Here is a 15,847-nt window from a genome sequence, read left to right as displayed (position 1 = left end):
CTAGAAACATTCATCATTATTGGCCCTTGTTATGTGAAAATTCAAGGGAAAGTGACCCGACATGCTCCTGGAGTTATTGATACACAGCATCACAGATGAGGGAAGCCAATCTACCCTATGGGAGATGTAGCACCTATCGAGACGGGATGTCGTGTTGGCATATTGAGGCTAGTGTATATTAAGCTAGGAGAGCAACTCCACGGACCAGCATTCCACAAATCAAGCAGCACCTATTTCTTGCAAAGTGCTTGCAATTTGGATTTTTCTAAACCAGCCATCAGACTAGCCAATCCCATCTTGTCCTTGCAAGCTTCAACCATGTTGAAGTCTCCCATGATACACCAGTCACCTTCTAAAGGTTGCTCCGTGAGATCCACCTAGAGTTTGTCTCTCCCCTTTGCATCACAGGGGGCATTGATGTTGATTATGGTGAAGGAATAGCCTATCCACTTAATCCTCACCCCAAGGACTCTACCTTAGGCATGTTTGAGCACAACCTGTGGCTCCAAATCCCTCCCAGAAATGGAGAGCACCCTACTAAACCCCACAGCTCCATCACCATAGAACATCACTTATTCCCAATAGCGTGCTTCTCATAGCATGCAGAATCAAGATGTGCTGCTGAATTAGCCAACCATTTGTAACTGCTTTTCTGACCTCTTCCTAGAAGAGAGTGCTTTTCTTTGCAGACTTCATGCCTTTCACATTCCAAGACTGAATAAGTAAATCGTTCATTAAGAGGAGAGTGGGACAAATTCCTCCACGTCTGAAGAACTAAACCTTCCCATCTCTCTTTTGATGCCCTCCTCTGCCACATTTAATTGAGAGGCGGACAACTCCGAGGTAAGAAAGCCCGTCAAATTCCAATCTTAAGAACGTCAAAGATGTTATCTATATTGATAGGGGCTTCTTGATGATTTGGAGCGTTCTCCTTGCGATGGAAGTTGCTTTGCGCCAATGTTTTTACTCGCTTGCTCTTAATCACCGAGACTTGCTGCCAGCCCTCATTGATTGACTTGGGGGCCATGGGCAAGACAACTTTTGGACACGGCTTCATGGGGGGTTTGATCACAGGGAATGTTTTTGCTACCAGGTTCAATGGTCGAATGCTTTTGGTGGGTGTCCTTATGATTTCCCATCTTGCCAGACTCGGGCACTTCATTATCCTTGCTTCTCTCACCTTCTCCTTGCTTTGCAGCTTCAATGTCCATGTTGGATACTATCGATTCTTTGAGTGACGTCATTTGTGCCAATTCAACTTGTTAGGAAATATGACGTAGCTGAGTAGATGAATGAATAGTTTACTTAATGGAGACAGACAAATTAGAGAGAGAGAGAGAGAGAGAGAGAGCACACGATATACGTGGTTCAACCAATGTCGGCTACATCCACGGAAAAGCAGCCACTCAATGGATTTAGTACTTCAAACAAAAAGTAAATTACAAAGCGATTATACCCTTAATAGATCTCCCGCCTTGCTTCACTCTCACCACCTCACACCCACCTTGTTGCATCAACTTCACACTCCAAAATTGTAGAAATCGCCTCCTCTATAGACCAAAAGGGCTGCCCTCTCTCATGAGCGGCAGACGTGTGTAGCCGCCCTTGTGTAGACAAGTGCAAATGGACTCTCCAATCCACTCATGTGTGACCGCCCTTGAGAAGACAAGTTCGCCTTTGAAGTCGACCACTGGCCATTGACTTTTGGCCATCGGTCACCGACCATTGACTATAGGCCACCGGCCAAACGATTGACCGTTTTCCAACCACTTTTTGGCCACCGCTCGACCATAATATTCCGGCAAAAAGGAATATTTGATATTGGCCGAAATTTTTTTGGTTTAGTGATTTTTCTTCACGCACAATGACTTCTCCTCATAATGGGGGGCCTACAAATGTGCGTTTTTAATACAAAAAATTACAAGGGGTAAATCAAGCTCCATACTTAACACAATTTTATCCTCTTTGACTTCCCTAAAACCATTCAGATGGTAGTCTGTAGCAAAGTGGCCAAACCCCTTGCACTTAAAACATGCTCCCAAAAATGTATCAAATCTAAGAGGGATCACTTTCAAACCTGCACCTACATTGATCACCATACTTTCTGGAGTAGGTTTACGAATATCCCAGTAGATACATACTTTATTTGCCGCTATCCCCAACTTCCTGTGTTCTGGTATAACAGAGGAATACCCAAGGTTCTTGCAAGGTATCCGAGGTTATCCCACAACCAAAATCGTAAGTTGGCAAAATCAACCCAGATGGGGCACAAATCCTTGAAGGCCTTTGGGGATTCAAAATCTGGGTACCATTGTAAAACGTAAACTTGTGAGCGGTTGAGGTACAACGGGCTTTTGGCTAGGATCTTGTCAATCACTACGGGGTTGCTAAATCTAACAATGTAGAACGCTTTGGCGAGATATTGGATATAATCAATCATTCCGTCATGGTTGAGGACTGCCAGACTAGAGATCCAACTAATGAGCTCTATCTATGAGGGTACTCTTCCCATAAAGCCAAACACCAGAGACGAGCTTGTTATTGCTGCTAGCTGCTTTTTAATCAGCACCAACGAGACCGACACCATGCAAGAATTATCCACTTCAAGCACATGTGGTAAACTTTTCTTCAAGGCTTGGAAAGATGTCTCCCCAACTATCAAGACCTGGTGAGATTCCCCTCTCCTCGCTCCTTCAATAGGTCACTTGAGGTGACCCTCTTGTTGAGCCTTGCCACCATCTAGTTCACCTCCAATATGCTCAGATTGATGGCCCTTGGATGATCCTTATCCCTCGGCTAGTGCCTCAACGTATGATGGCTTAGGCGTGTTCTCCATCCAACTAAGACTCATATGCACAATAGCCAAATTATTGCTAGGGACTTTGGTGAGACCGTATCCCAAAAGCCAAAGGCCAACCTCCCATAAGAAGGTCACTAGGTTTGCACACTAAAGATGAACTGTGCTAGAGATGATCACGCTGAAGATGGCATGCACTGAAGATGAACCATGCTGGAGATGATCGTGCTTAGCCTAGCAACAAGCAAATCGTGCTTAGCCTTGAAAGCATCAACACCAACCCATGAAAAATGCAATAGTGCACAGAGGCTAGATGACAATTCATGAGGCAACCAAGGAGACCCTACTGAGATGTGTTATACACCCACTCAATATGTCGCGTGTGTAAGTGCCCCCGCACATCCCACTGACTGTTAACCTCGTCAGAATGCTTCTTAGTGCAAAGGCAACGTGCAAATGGAGCCCCAAAGGCTAGCACAAAGCTGCCTATAAGCAACATCTCACTATGGTTTGCAACCAAAGGCTTGCTAAGCCCCACTAGAGAGGGTACGAGAAGTCAAGAAGCACAACCGCTGATCACAACCACGCATAAAATCCCCTAAATTGCTCATATTCCCCAGCGATCCTCACTCCATCGTTACCCTAACTCCTTCCCCTAAATTGTAACCATGCCTCTAGGTTTCAACAATGTATCCTACTACTCACAAACACATTGCCTGAGGGATAATCGATTGACCAAATTTGGGCTTCTTTCTGTTTTGTTATACATTGAAAAGTTTTTTGGCAAGCTACCATGGGATTCAATCCTTGCACACAAGCAACTTCATGGTCGACCTCTATCAAATTGAGCTTGGTTGCTGTCAAATTGTTCATCTGAGCTTTGCAGGCATTTCTCCCTTCTTGTTCACTGCCCAAAAACCTATGTGTAGGTTGCCCTCATCCATTTTTCCAGCGATATTGTCACTCTCAATCAACTACTCGTCGTTGTCAGTACCTTTTTTCCCCCTCTTTTCACACTCTTTCTAACTAAACGTGATTATAAACTCTCCTTGGTCATTGGTCGGCCACCCAATATAAAAAAAAATATGTCCGCCCACCAAACCTCAAGGCCATTTGATATTCAAGGGCCAATTCACCCTATTTGACATGTGTCTTGCTCTGCAATAGCTACCAAAGCCTTCAAATTTTATTCTCTTCAAAAACCGAAAAAAAAACTCCCATATCTATGTCATTTACACCAAAGCATTTACTCAAGTTTTTTTTGGCCTATGCTCTTCAAAACCTTGTTAAAAATCCTTCACATCCTTGAATTTTTTGCCAGATATGGCCTATGATCCTTAAAACCTTGTAAAAAATCCTCCATATCTTTGGCCTATGCTCTTCAAAACCTTGTCAAAAGTCCTTCACATCCTTGAATTTTTTGCCATCACTAACAATTATAAGCTCATCAAAACCACCCAAGAGATAGCTAAAGTTGACTCGTGACAATTGATTCTTGTCCAGATTAAACAATCATATTGTCCATTCTCATCTAAAACTGAGGAAGGAAATTTGGATGCAAAAAAAGATTCAATCTTTGCATACCAACTTGCTCAACAGATTGTCAATTTCAACCTTGCTTTTGTACTACACATGTGGATTGGACATCAATTTTATAGATAAGTAATCTTTATTCATTTTCTTATCTTCTTATAGCTTGCATACCAATCTTATCCACACACACACACACACATCCATTTTTTTCAAAGAAAGAAAAGAAAAGCATGCCATCATGGCTTATCTTCCACAACAACCAAACAATCACCGAGTAGCTCACAAATTTGCAACAATTTCTTGCATATGAGCCCATGCAAAGATCATGAGACCACCACCATATTCACTCGCATGGTTTACAACTGCTATCTTTTGACTTTTAAGTGCCACCTTAGAGAAGATACCAAATGGATGCCTGAAAAAAATTCCCAAAACTTTCCAAATCTTCTCTACACTTTTTATCACTCAGAGTCCAGTTGATTCTCTATTGACCAACTAAGGATAGTTGCTATTCCTGATGGGAGGGATGCTACAATAATGGGCACCCTCCTATTGTACGTGGCTAGCATTACAACCGGGATAGTTGGCATGTAATGGTTGATTACTATATTGTCTTTATGTTTCCTAATAGTTAGCTGATGCTATGTAGATTTGGAACTCTAGGAATGAGGAGAAGGTGCCGAAAATAAAATAATACTTCTTGGCCATTTATTTTTGCATAGTGTTGTGGTTATTGTTCCAATAATCCCATATGGATCCATTGTACAAACTTAGTGAGAACCTACCTTATGAAGGGTCATGCAGTAAGTGATGTACGACACATGAACTAAAGTGTAAAGAGAGGACTCTAATTTTTTGGCACCAACTAAGTCAATAATGAAATTATATACTCAACTCCACAAGAGGTGTTGTGGAGTTTAGGGGCTACAGTTTTAGGTCATTCTCTTGCAATATTCCCTCTCTCTTCTCTTATGCTAAGCTCTGTGTAGTAATTGTGTCACCATCTTCTTCTCTTACAATCATAGTTGTTCTTGTGCGCGCGCGCGCGCGCGTGTGTGTGTGTGTGTGTGTGTTTTAGTTATTTACTTATATTACCCACAGACGAACATGTACATGTTCAAAGACCAAGGTACCCAGATAAATACAAGGTTTATTATACAAAACAAACTTAGATAGCATAATTTTTTACAAATAAATAATATCAAGGTGGTACAAGTCACCATCCCAAAAGGTAGAGACTCCTTCATAAACTTCAAACTAGTAGCTAATCTTCCAAACAGTAAAGCAACCAAAAAGCTAAACCAAAGAGAGTAGCCCTCACTTGCACCCATAGAAACAACATAACATTTTGTTAGCATTAGCTCTGTATGAAGGTGATGTACGAGCATCCTAGTTGTTATTCATGTACGGGAATCCTAGTTGTTATTCATGTCACAAAGGTACAACTTTTTTTGTGCAAGTAAACTTATCATTGAAAGATAAACTTTAATAGATCTTGGTAGCCAATTACAACATCATAAAAACTTCAACATCCTATAAATTGCCAATGATTGTCATTAGATTGATAATATGTTACGGGACTTTATAATTTATGTCCTTATTCTTGCAAGTTCTATTAAAATAGGCTCTCTTCCTCAACCACGCCATGTTCTTAGCCGCAAAAGAAGCCACATATTCTGCAGTAGTTGCTTTAAGATTTTCTAAGATCTGTGCCCTCTTGATAGGATCGACTATAGTAGTCATCCAAGCAGTCAGCCTATACCTTGGTATAACCTAATAACAATAGAAAAATTATTTCTAGCATTATTAGCAACAAAACCGTCATATACATACTCATGTATATAAGAAAACCCTGATAAGTTTTTCCATAATCGTGAGCAACACCAGCCACTAAATGGCTGGATTCCATCAAACTTTAAAGGAACCCGAGAGTCTTAATACTCATATGCTATTTGAAGTAATCAAAACATGCTACAGTAACATGCCGAGACAGTAAGGAATCATCAAAACTAGTCTATAAAAAAATATAACCCTAAGTTTGGTCCTACCAAGTTATTCCATCTTACTCCTTATAGCAAAGGAAACGAGGGGATAAAGTACACCTACAAACAATAGATCATGTCTATGTTCCTAGACATAATGTTCATGTCGAGAATAACCAGAGAAAATGAAAAAACGAAGCTTTATAGTCAAAAATAGAAAATAACATAGGTAATTTTATAAGAGTCCTACTAAGAGCCGGTAACCATATCAATCCACCCATGTCATCCAATGTTTTGAGGTGTCATAAGTTAGCAGAATTCCATTAGACAACCACATATAACAACTATATTTGCTAATGTATACAGCATCAGCCAAGAAGCCCTATGCTGAGCTATATCTGCTAAACAAGAAGAATACTTACCTGGTTATCAATACAAACCAAAAGCAACTCCATATCAACAACATAAATGGTTTCAATGCCTTATACCAGGTGAAGTTAGCCTTAGGTTGAGACTTATGGTAGCTAAGGAGGTTAGTGTAAACGCATGCCTATCTAGTAGGAAGCAAAAAAAGAGAGAGACAAATTGTCTATGTCAAGAATAACCAAAAAAATGTAAGCACCAGGTGTTTTATGCTCGGAAATAGGAAATAGGTAACTCTATACGAGTCTTGCTAAGAGTTGGTAACCTAATCTATCCATCCATGTCATTCACTATTTTGAGGAGTCATAAGTTAGCCGAATTCTATTAGACAACTGTAAAAAACGACTATTTTTGTTAATGTATACATCATCAGCAAAGAAGACACTATGATGAGCTATATCTGATAACCAAGAAGGATAATTAGCTGGTTATTAATACAAACCAAACGCAGCCCCATATCAGCAGCATAAATGGTTGCGGTGCTTTATGCCAGGTGAAGTTAGCATTAGGTCGAGACTTATTGTAGCTAAGGATTTTAGTGTAAACCCATGTCAGTCTAGTAGGAAGCAAAAAGAGTGGTTTCATTAGCATACTAGTAAAAGGTACTCACCCAAAAGGAATCTACACAGCCTATCAACCCAAGGCACCCCTCGAAAAAAATGACTTAGCCCAAACAGAACAGATTAGCGCATTATTCATGAAGGCAAGTTTTCTTGATTGACTCTTTCAGGTTTGTTACCAAGCAGACGACTGAGAATACCAAGCAACCCACCAGTCTAATTCACAATAACCGTCTTAGGTCGAGAATTTTTCCTTCGGTCAAAACCCAAAAAGGCGCTAAAGAATTTAGAGCATAACCATGCCAGCCTAGGAGGAAGCAAAAGAATGATCACATCTGCATACCAGCAAAGGTACTTATCCAAACTAAGTCAGCTCAGCATACCATCCCAAAAAAACAATTTAGCCCTAAACTGATAGACCAACACAAGTACCAGATTTTCACCAAAAATATTCCGTCATGCATGTTTATCAAACAAGCCTTTGAGATGTTTTACATACCAAGCCATCACCAACCCAATTCTTAAAGAGCCATAACAAACAGATTTAATTTCCATCCCTTAATGTCGTTATCCGCACCATATTCATTCAACCATAACAAAACCTATCAAGACCAGAGTCGCCCATCCAAACCGCAAGCAGATCCATGCCATAAGCATATCACAATGCATTTAGAAGTGTCCATAAGTTCCCAATTACCAAGCAGAGAAGTATTACTTTCAAAACTTAGCCCATCAAGCCAAAGAACTCCACCTGAGAAGAAGAAGCCAAAGAATGGACCTCCAAAGCTTGTTGCTTTTCTTTCCCTTTAGCCATAGTGTCACACACTCCAAGTACAATCGCTTAGACAATTCTTCATCACCACAACAGCTACTAATAGAGTATATACAAGCTTGCTAAGTGAGGGAGACCCTCACCTTTGTATAAGATTGATGGATCAGGCTGAGAGTAACCTACTACTCGTAACAACCGAATGCAGCTTTGCCACTCATCCTCGGCCAATCATTAGTTGGAAGACGTTTTGGCATAAATGGAGCCATGTGTATTGCCAGCAGATGACCTCCAAAATAGGGCAGAATCCATGACTTTGCAGATCTAGCTCATCGCGCATACATGTGCTGCAACTATGAAATTTCATGGTTCGACCTTAATGCTACAGAGCCATACGATAATGCTACTAATAGTGAGGCCAACATAATGTAAAACCAAAAAAAGACCTACATGTGTGGTCATGAAAAAAAAGAACCATGGCCGGCCAAAGAAATAATACCATGTAATTGTGAGCTAAGCAAGCCTATAAAATAGGAAAATTTTCTCACATCCAAACTTGTGTGTGTGTGTGTGTGTGTGTGTAGGATGAATTCAACCATTAGAGCATAAAACAGACAATCATCCATAGAGTAAAAAAGTCCAAAAAACGTATATTCATCATGTGTAACTTGGGCAATGTACAATCAAGGAAGAAAAAACACTCCTATTAAACCAGTTGCATGCAAAATATGGTAAGTCCTCTAAATGTTACCTTCCACCATCACAGCCAACAACAAAAAAGAGTTCGAAGTGGTAGGCAGATGTCATTAATGAAGGACACTTATCGATGTCCGCCATAGCTTTAAGGCAAGAAATTTAAAGGGGAAGTAATCCTATGATGAATACCCAGACCTGAATGGGGAGCTCTGTGTATGTGTGTGTGTGTGTGTGTGTGTGTGTGTGTGTGTGTGTGTGTGTGTGTGTGTGTGTGTGTGTGTGTGTGTGTGTGTGTGTGTGAGTGTGAGTGTGATGCACCCTTGTCTATTTGTCTGTACTTGGCTAAGGAAGAGATGGTGAGAGATTTGATGGGTGTATGTGAGTGTGAGAAAAGTTTGAAGAATTTTAGCACCCATCCTCCCGATCTTCCAACATTTTGTGTAGCTCTCATTTGTGGAGCCTCTTGCTATTCATCCATAAATAAGTGTTCCCATATATAGACTACTAAACTTACAGTAATGAAAAAAAATTGAACGTGCATTTACAGACTAACGTAGTCTACAAAGGAAAATATGTGCATACATCTACAAATTGATTCTCCTTCTCTTCATCTCTCCTCTACCATTGCCGCTCGTCCCTTGGATGCCTTGTTGAATTATCAAGCACCACTTGTAAGTTGAGATTTATTGTTTTGTGCACGTTGCTTGTGGAGGGACTCAAGAGCAACGCCTCACCTTAGGATTATTTGGCATATGGCATTTAAGAGGCCATTTGATGGCATCTACGACACTCGGCTTGAATAGGGAGGGCATCAAGAGAGTCCATGTGGTGAGGGGGTCGGGGGCCCAGGGTTTGCGCCAAATATAAACCCGACAAAAAAATCACGACCATATGGCTATGCGACATGGAGGGAATCACCATATCATCATTTATCCATATGAGAGGGATGAGTGGTTGGCCATTTGCATGATTGGGAGGGAAATAAACAGTGAATAAAGTATTTTTTATGATTTCAAATATAAATTTTTTTTGTATGCATGCAAAAACAGGAGCGCAATTAGTTGGGAGGGCTTGCAATTGATTTGCTCAAAGAGACGTAGTCTTACACAAGAGGATAAACCTGAGCATAGGCTTGAGTCCAAAAATGGAGACGATTGGAAGGGAAGGGGATATGAGAGAAAACTGACCATTCATGGAATTTGAATGTCATTCATTTGATCAGAGAGAAAAAGTCTTACACGGGAGGATAAACCTGGGCATAGGCCTGAGTGCAAAAGTGGAGGCTATTGGAAGGGTGCTAGTAGTAGGAGAGACAACCAGCCATTCATGGATTTGAATGACACTCCTTTGGAACAGCTACAAAAAGATGACTATGTCTTGGAGGATACATAATATGATTTTATCGACTCAAAGGTTGATGGAGATGATGCCTCGGAGGCAAGTGATGACTCATGTGATAGTCATGAGATGGAGGATTTCCTTGAAGAACCTCAACGTTCATGATTGGATGCCTTTTCTTTTTCATGGAGTAGGTACTTTGCATTTGATAGGCCAACATTTAGCCTCATGATAGCATGCATCTAGTATTGGCAAGCAATTACCATAGGTGGCCAGGGACAAGCGAGGCTTAGTACACTTGAGGAAGTAGGCAAAATGAAAGAATTGCTACATGTGGTAGTGGATCAAGGTGGCTCCATGTTTTTTGTTTTTGAGAATATAAAACAACTTGCATGCATAGAAGATTGGGAAAGCATCAATTAAGCATGCCATTCAAGCAATCATCTAGGTTTACAAGTGACCATGGCAGCCATTACATCTACATGGTGCACAAACATGAGGCAGCATGGAATATCACTTGCATAAAGGAATTTATGGACACGTGTTTGTGCAATGATGCCTTCCCCAGGGGAAGTTCATAGCTATGAAGGTTGTCCTCCTAGTTTGACTTCTGGACAGTGCCCGAGTTTACAAGGTAGATAGAAGAGCCCCTACAAAGATGAAGCATGCATTGTGAAACTCATGGTGCATAAGGATGATGTCCAAAATGTGATAAAGAGTATTTCTATCAAGCACAGAGCCATATTAATTATGCGGCAATGCTCCTCCAAAATCTTGATTCAATTTGTGTGTCATCAGTGAGGAAAGGCAAGAAGAGCGGGTCATGATTGTTGAACCAAGAAGAGCAAGTCATGATTGTTGGAGATTACATGCCTCCAAGACGTGTGATTGTCCCTTTATGGTTGTCATTCAACATCCTTTAAATGCCATAAAAAGCTTAAGAATAAGGGTTCACCATGGAGTTAGCTTAGCATTGTGGTTCATGCTATTTACTCATGACATAGGAACAAGCCAAGAAAGCATTTCCTTCCAAGTCGCATTGAGGCAAGTTTTCCAAATAATGAACAACGTTCACCCTGGAGCTTTGGTAATTGACAAGTGCATCACTTCACTACAAGCCATTGAGGAAGTCTTCAAGAACGATCAATTTTTTTGGGATGTAGGTGAACAAGGGATAGTTGCATGTAGTATCTTGGTATGCTAGTTCCACAGCAAGAAAGAATGGGCAGAGCATTTTCTTTTGTAGGTTTGTAATGTAGATTGACTTATTAAGTTGGATGTGGGAAGCAAAGAAAATTAGTTTATGGTTCAAATCATATGATATATTTTGGTCACTTATGTCTACTAGTTCTGACACTGTGCATAAATCAATGTAGAATTTAATGCAATGTGGTATAGAGGTGGAGTTTGAGACTAAGTGTGCTCAATTTCTCATGGACTACTCATGCCACAATAAATTTTTTAGGTAAATTAGTAATGGTTGGGCTACAAAGACATGCATATGCTGACACATGTGGCCAAAATATGGATGACTCTTTCCACACGGGCATGTTGACACAACCAATCTAGTGTAGAGACTATGGTGCCACATGTGGTTAGAATATGGACAACTCTTTCCACACGGATATGTAGACACAAACAATTTGGTAGAGAGACTATGGAAATATGTGAAATACATGCTCCTAGATGGAGGGATCAATCACTCAACCTTGGATTTGATGCATGCCCTTGCAAACAACCCTTCAACTATTCAAGTGGTTGACAAAGCTACATTCTTGTTTAAGGTCTTAAGCATGGCATGCTCTAAAACATGGTCACTTATGTCTACTAGTTCTTAAAAGAAATTGCATGCAACTGTGCATAAATCACTGTAGAATTTAGTGCAATGTGGTATAGAGGTGGAGTTTGAGACTAAGTGTGCTCAATTGCTCATGGACTACTCATGCCACAATAATATTTTAGGTAAATTAGTAATGGTTGGGCTACAAAGACGTGCATATGCTGACACATGTGGCCAAAATATGGATGATTCTTTCCACACGGGCATGTTGACACAACCAATCTAGTGTAGAGACTATGGTGCCACATGTGGTTAGAATATGGACAACTCTTTCCACACGGATATGTAGACACAAACAATTTGGTAGAGAGACTATGGAAATATGTGAAATACATGCTCCTAGATGGAGGGATCAATCACTCAACCTTGGATTTGATGCATGCCCTTGCAAACAACCCTTCAACTATTCAAGTGGTTGACAAAGCTACATTCTTGTTTAAGGTCTTAAGCATGGCATGCTCTAAAACATGGTATCATGTTAGCATACAATCAGTGTACTATGATTTCCTGGATTGATTTAGCAATTGCAAGCATTTATGCACGGTGCAATGAATTTTGAGAGACTTCTTTCCTGATCTTCACCATATTATGCCCATCATTGACATGGCTTGATAGATGGTCATGGAATGTGATCATGAAATTTTAACCCTCCCCCCTTGGAGGTGGGTCCTATTCTCGATGTCAATGTGCAAGAGTCGGCATCAAGTCAAGTGTTAACCCAATGCATCAAAAGATTGAAGAGGGCATCCCATCATACAATGAATCACAAAAAATATATGATTGATTGGGCAAGTGTGAGGAGCATATGCTAATTTTTGTGATGGAAGAGCACCCACAGTGATCTCTTTAACAAAGAAGGGAAGGTAGCACAAGTACAAGAAGCACATGTGGCCGCTACTCAACTAAGGCATGGCCGTCCTAATCCATAAGAGGTAGACACCCAAAGCACGGTACTTGCTCAACCTACAATGCAAATGGTTGTGTTACGATGGAAGCATCAAAGAGATCGTAATCAAGTTTGTTTTGCAAAGCAAAAGTGGGTTTATTGCCACCATTGCTACACAACGACTCTCTCGGTGGACGGGGGTGTTGAAACATGTAAAACTTGCAAGACATTATTGCCACTTACTCCACATTGGGATAAACGAGAGATGCTAGATGCATTGAAAGGACTGAAAGCCATCATAGTTGATAGATCCAATGCTTATCAATGCCTCATTGAGTACATGGTATGTGTTTCAATTGAAGATGATGGATGTTCTCTTGTCTTGAGATTCACTAGTGGGCAATGCATGTCCAGTGTCTTGGCACCAGCCCATTGGATTGTACCCGTGTAAATTTAACCACCATACTCTGCTTCTCCTTGCTATTTTGCTGATTTTTATTTGCAAATTGCTTGTAGGTATGTAATTGTTGTGCTCTTCTTCTCAATGTCCACACACTTTTGGATTCTATGCTCCGCACTTGGCATGTTATGTGATTTTGCTCAATTGTTCTTCAATTGAGTAGTTTCAATGGGATTGAAAAATTTATTGCTATCCCGCAAATGTATCCATTCAAATATGATTCTCAATGTGACACGATGACACTCTTTAAAAGGCACCATTTTGACAAAGTTTTTCCTTTAGTCCCAATGGGTTGATAGTGTTGGTTTCAATAGATGGTGACCAGTTACATAAGTTGAAGATGTGGGTTTAGGGATATGATTAGGTTATATCATGGCATTAAATCCATGGCCCAATATAAACCCAAACAAAACAATAAATCCGAACATAATCTAGAAGTTCAAGCAAGCTAGGTACCTTCAATGGCTTCATGAGAACAATTTTGTAGAATTTGTCATGTAATTGGGTCTTGCCTATAGAAAGTAATAGTATAGGGTAAGGGTTCCTCCTCCATTTCATAAAGGCAGGTGGCTATATGGGATTAGGGATCCTGTAGTGGTGGGGTAAACTAAACATAATTTACATGTGTAATGCATGTTGTTTTAAATACCATGAGTGAAATCGATGCCCTAAATCTTGGGTAGTGGTAGGGTAAGCTATCAGTGCACAATTAAATCCATTTCCAATGCACAATCAAAATTGATGCCTGGCATTAAAGCAGAAGATTGTTCCTTTGAATAGGCTATTGGTGATATGTCATGGGTAACACTATGAAATTACTACTACATGTTGTGGTGGTGTGTCCACGTGTGCATGCTGCCATTGTGTATGTATGTGCATGCATGCATTTATGTCATAAAAACTAATATATAATTCTCCCAAATGTTTTTCTCATGTTAAACTGATCATTTAATATGGGGAAGTTCCAGGGAAGGAAAAGCTAGAATATTGGTAAGGCTGCTAGACTAATCTCTGTAGGGATCGAAAGGAGGGAAAATAGGGATCCAAACGGGGACAGTCTGCAAAAGAGCAATGTGCTTCAACGGGGCTTAAAAGACCTAAGGTTCAGCTCCATTAAGACTTCCATAAGCTAAAGTTCCAAAAACTAATCAAAAAGTCCAATGGTCAAAGGTGGGGTAAAATTGGATGGTTATGGGAAGACTAAAAAGTCTTCCCAGATCCCTAAGAAGGAGGGGGCAAGCCCTAATGATAGGGGATGAGAGAGAAACACACACACACACACACACACACACTCCCAAGCTCTCCCCAAAGGGTAGAATTGACACATGGTAGGCTCCTAGCCCAGTTGCCCCAATCTCCCCTCAAATCCTATTGGATGGCCATAGAGGTGGACAAATGAGAATTAGGCTAGAGTAAAATTAGTCTAATCAATTTAAAAATGCTTGATAAAACAACCAATAGAAATTAAGCTCCCTAGAAGACTATTGGACAATCTACCAAGGGGTCCAATGAGCATCCAGCATCCCAATGGCTTGCTTGATTCCTATTGGGGCCAGAAGACTAAAAGTACTCACCAAATGGAAAAGCTTGAAGTTCTCTCCCTATGAATGTATTCACAAATATGTAGACAAGTTTTGGGATTTACATCTTAAAGTCACTGTCTACAAAAAGATGGATTTTGGAGAGCAAAAACAACAATTTTGTGCGGGGTTATCTGAGGATATGGCGGAGTATGTTAACTCCCAAAGGCCTCGCACCATATCTAAGGTCATACACCTTACCATGGTGGCTTCAAGAATCAACTTCCAACAAGGGACTAAGAGAAATCTTAAGCCCATGGAAAACAAGGACTGTAATGAGCCTAAGGGGGAAGGACAACGTCCAAAAGTCTCCCAAAGGCAACGCCAACAACAACAAAGCTAAGGAGAAAACAGTTTATAAAGGCAAAAATAAACTCTCTCCTGAAGAGCTAGAGTGTTATCAAAAAGATAACCGTTGTTTCAAGTGTGGGGAGCAAGGGCATTCCTATCGTGCTTGCCCCACAAGAATATACGTAATGAGCCTCCTAGAGCTACCTTGGTTGAAATTCAATAAGAGGATGCTCATCACAAAGGATCTCCTCTATGTCATGCTTGAGGAAAGGTAAGAGAACATGATGCTTTTATTCTCTTTGACCCTGGTTCTACTCACAATTTCATATCCACATAGTTGGCCACCAAGCTAGGCATCCAAGCCTATGAGATGGGAGATGTCCTACCTGTCGACGGTGCTTTCAAGGGACAAGAAGCCTCAGTCACCCCCTTAATTGGGAAATTGAGGCTCCATATCCAAATCTATGAGGACAAGGATGATTTCTTCATCTCTCCTCTCAAAGATGAGGATGTAATCCTAGGGGCACCGTGGTTTGATCGCATGGCTACCAATGTTATATTCCAATGAAAGAAAAATCTATTTTAGGTACAGGGCAAAAGATATGTACATAGATGCTAAGGAGTTGGGTAGCACCATACCCATTGTACATAAGCAAGATTTCAATAAGTCAATAAAGAGCTCTATTTCTGTG

The sequence above is a fragment of the Adiantum capillus-veneris genome, chromosome 4 (assembly GCF_014529385.1).
Source record: "Adiantum capillus-veneris isolate H3 chromosome 4, ASM1452938v2, whole genome shotgun sequence".
Classification (NCBI taxonomy): domain Eukaryota; kingdom Viridiplantae; phylum Streptophyta; class Polypodiopsida; order Polypodiales; family Pteridaceae; genus Adiantum; species Adiantum capillus-veneris.
Note: the sequence above shows the minus strand (reverse complement) of the source record.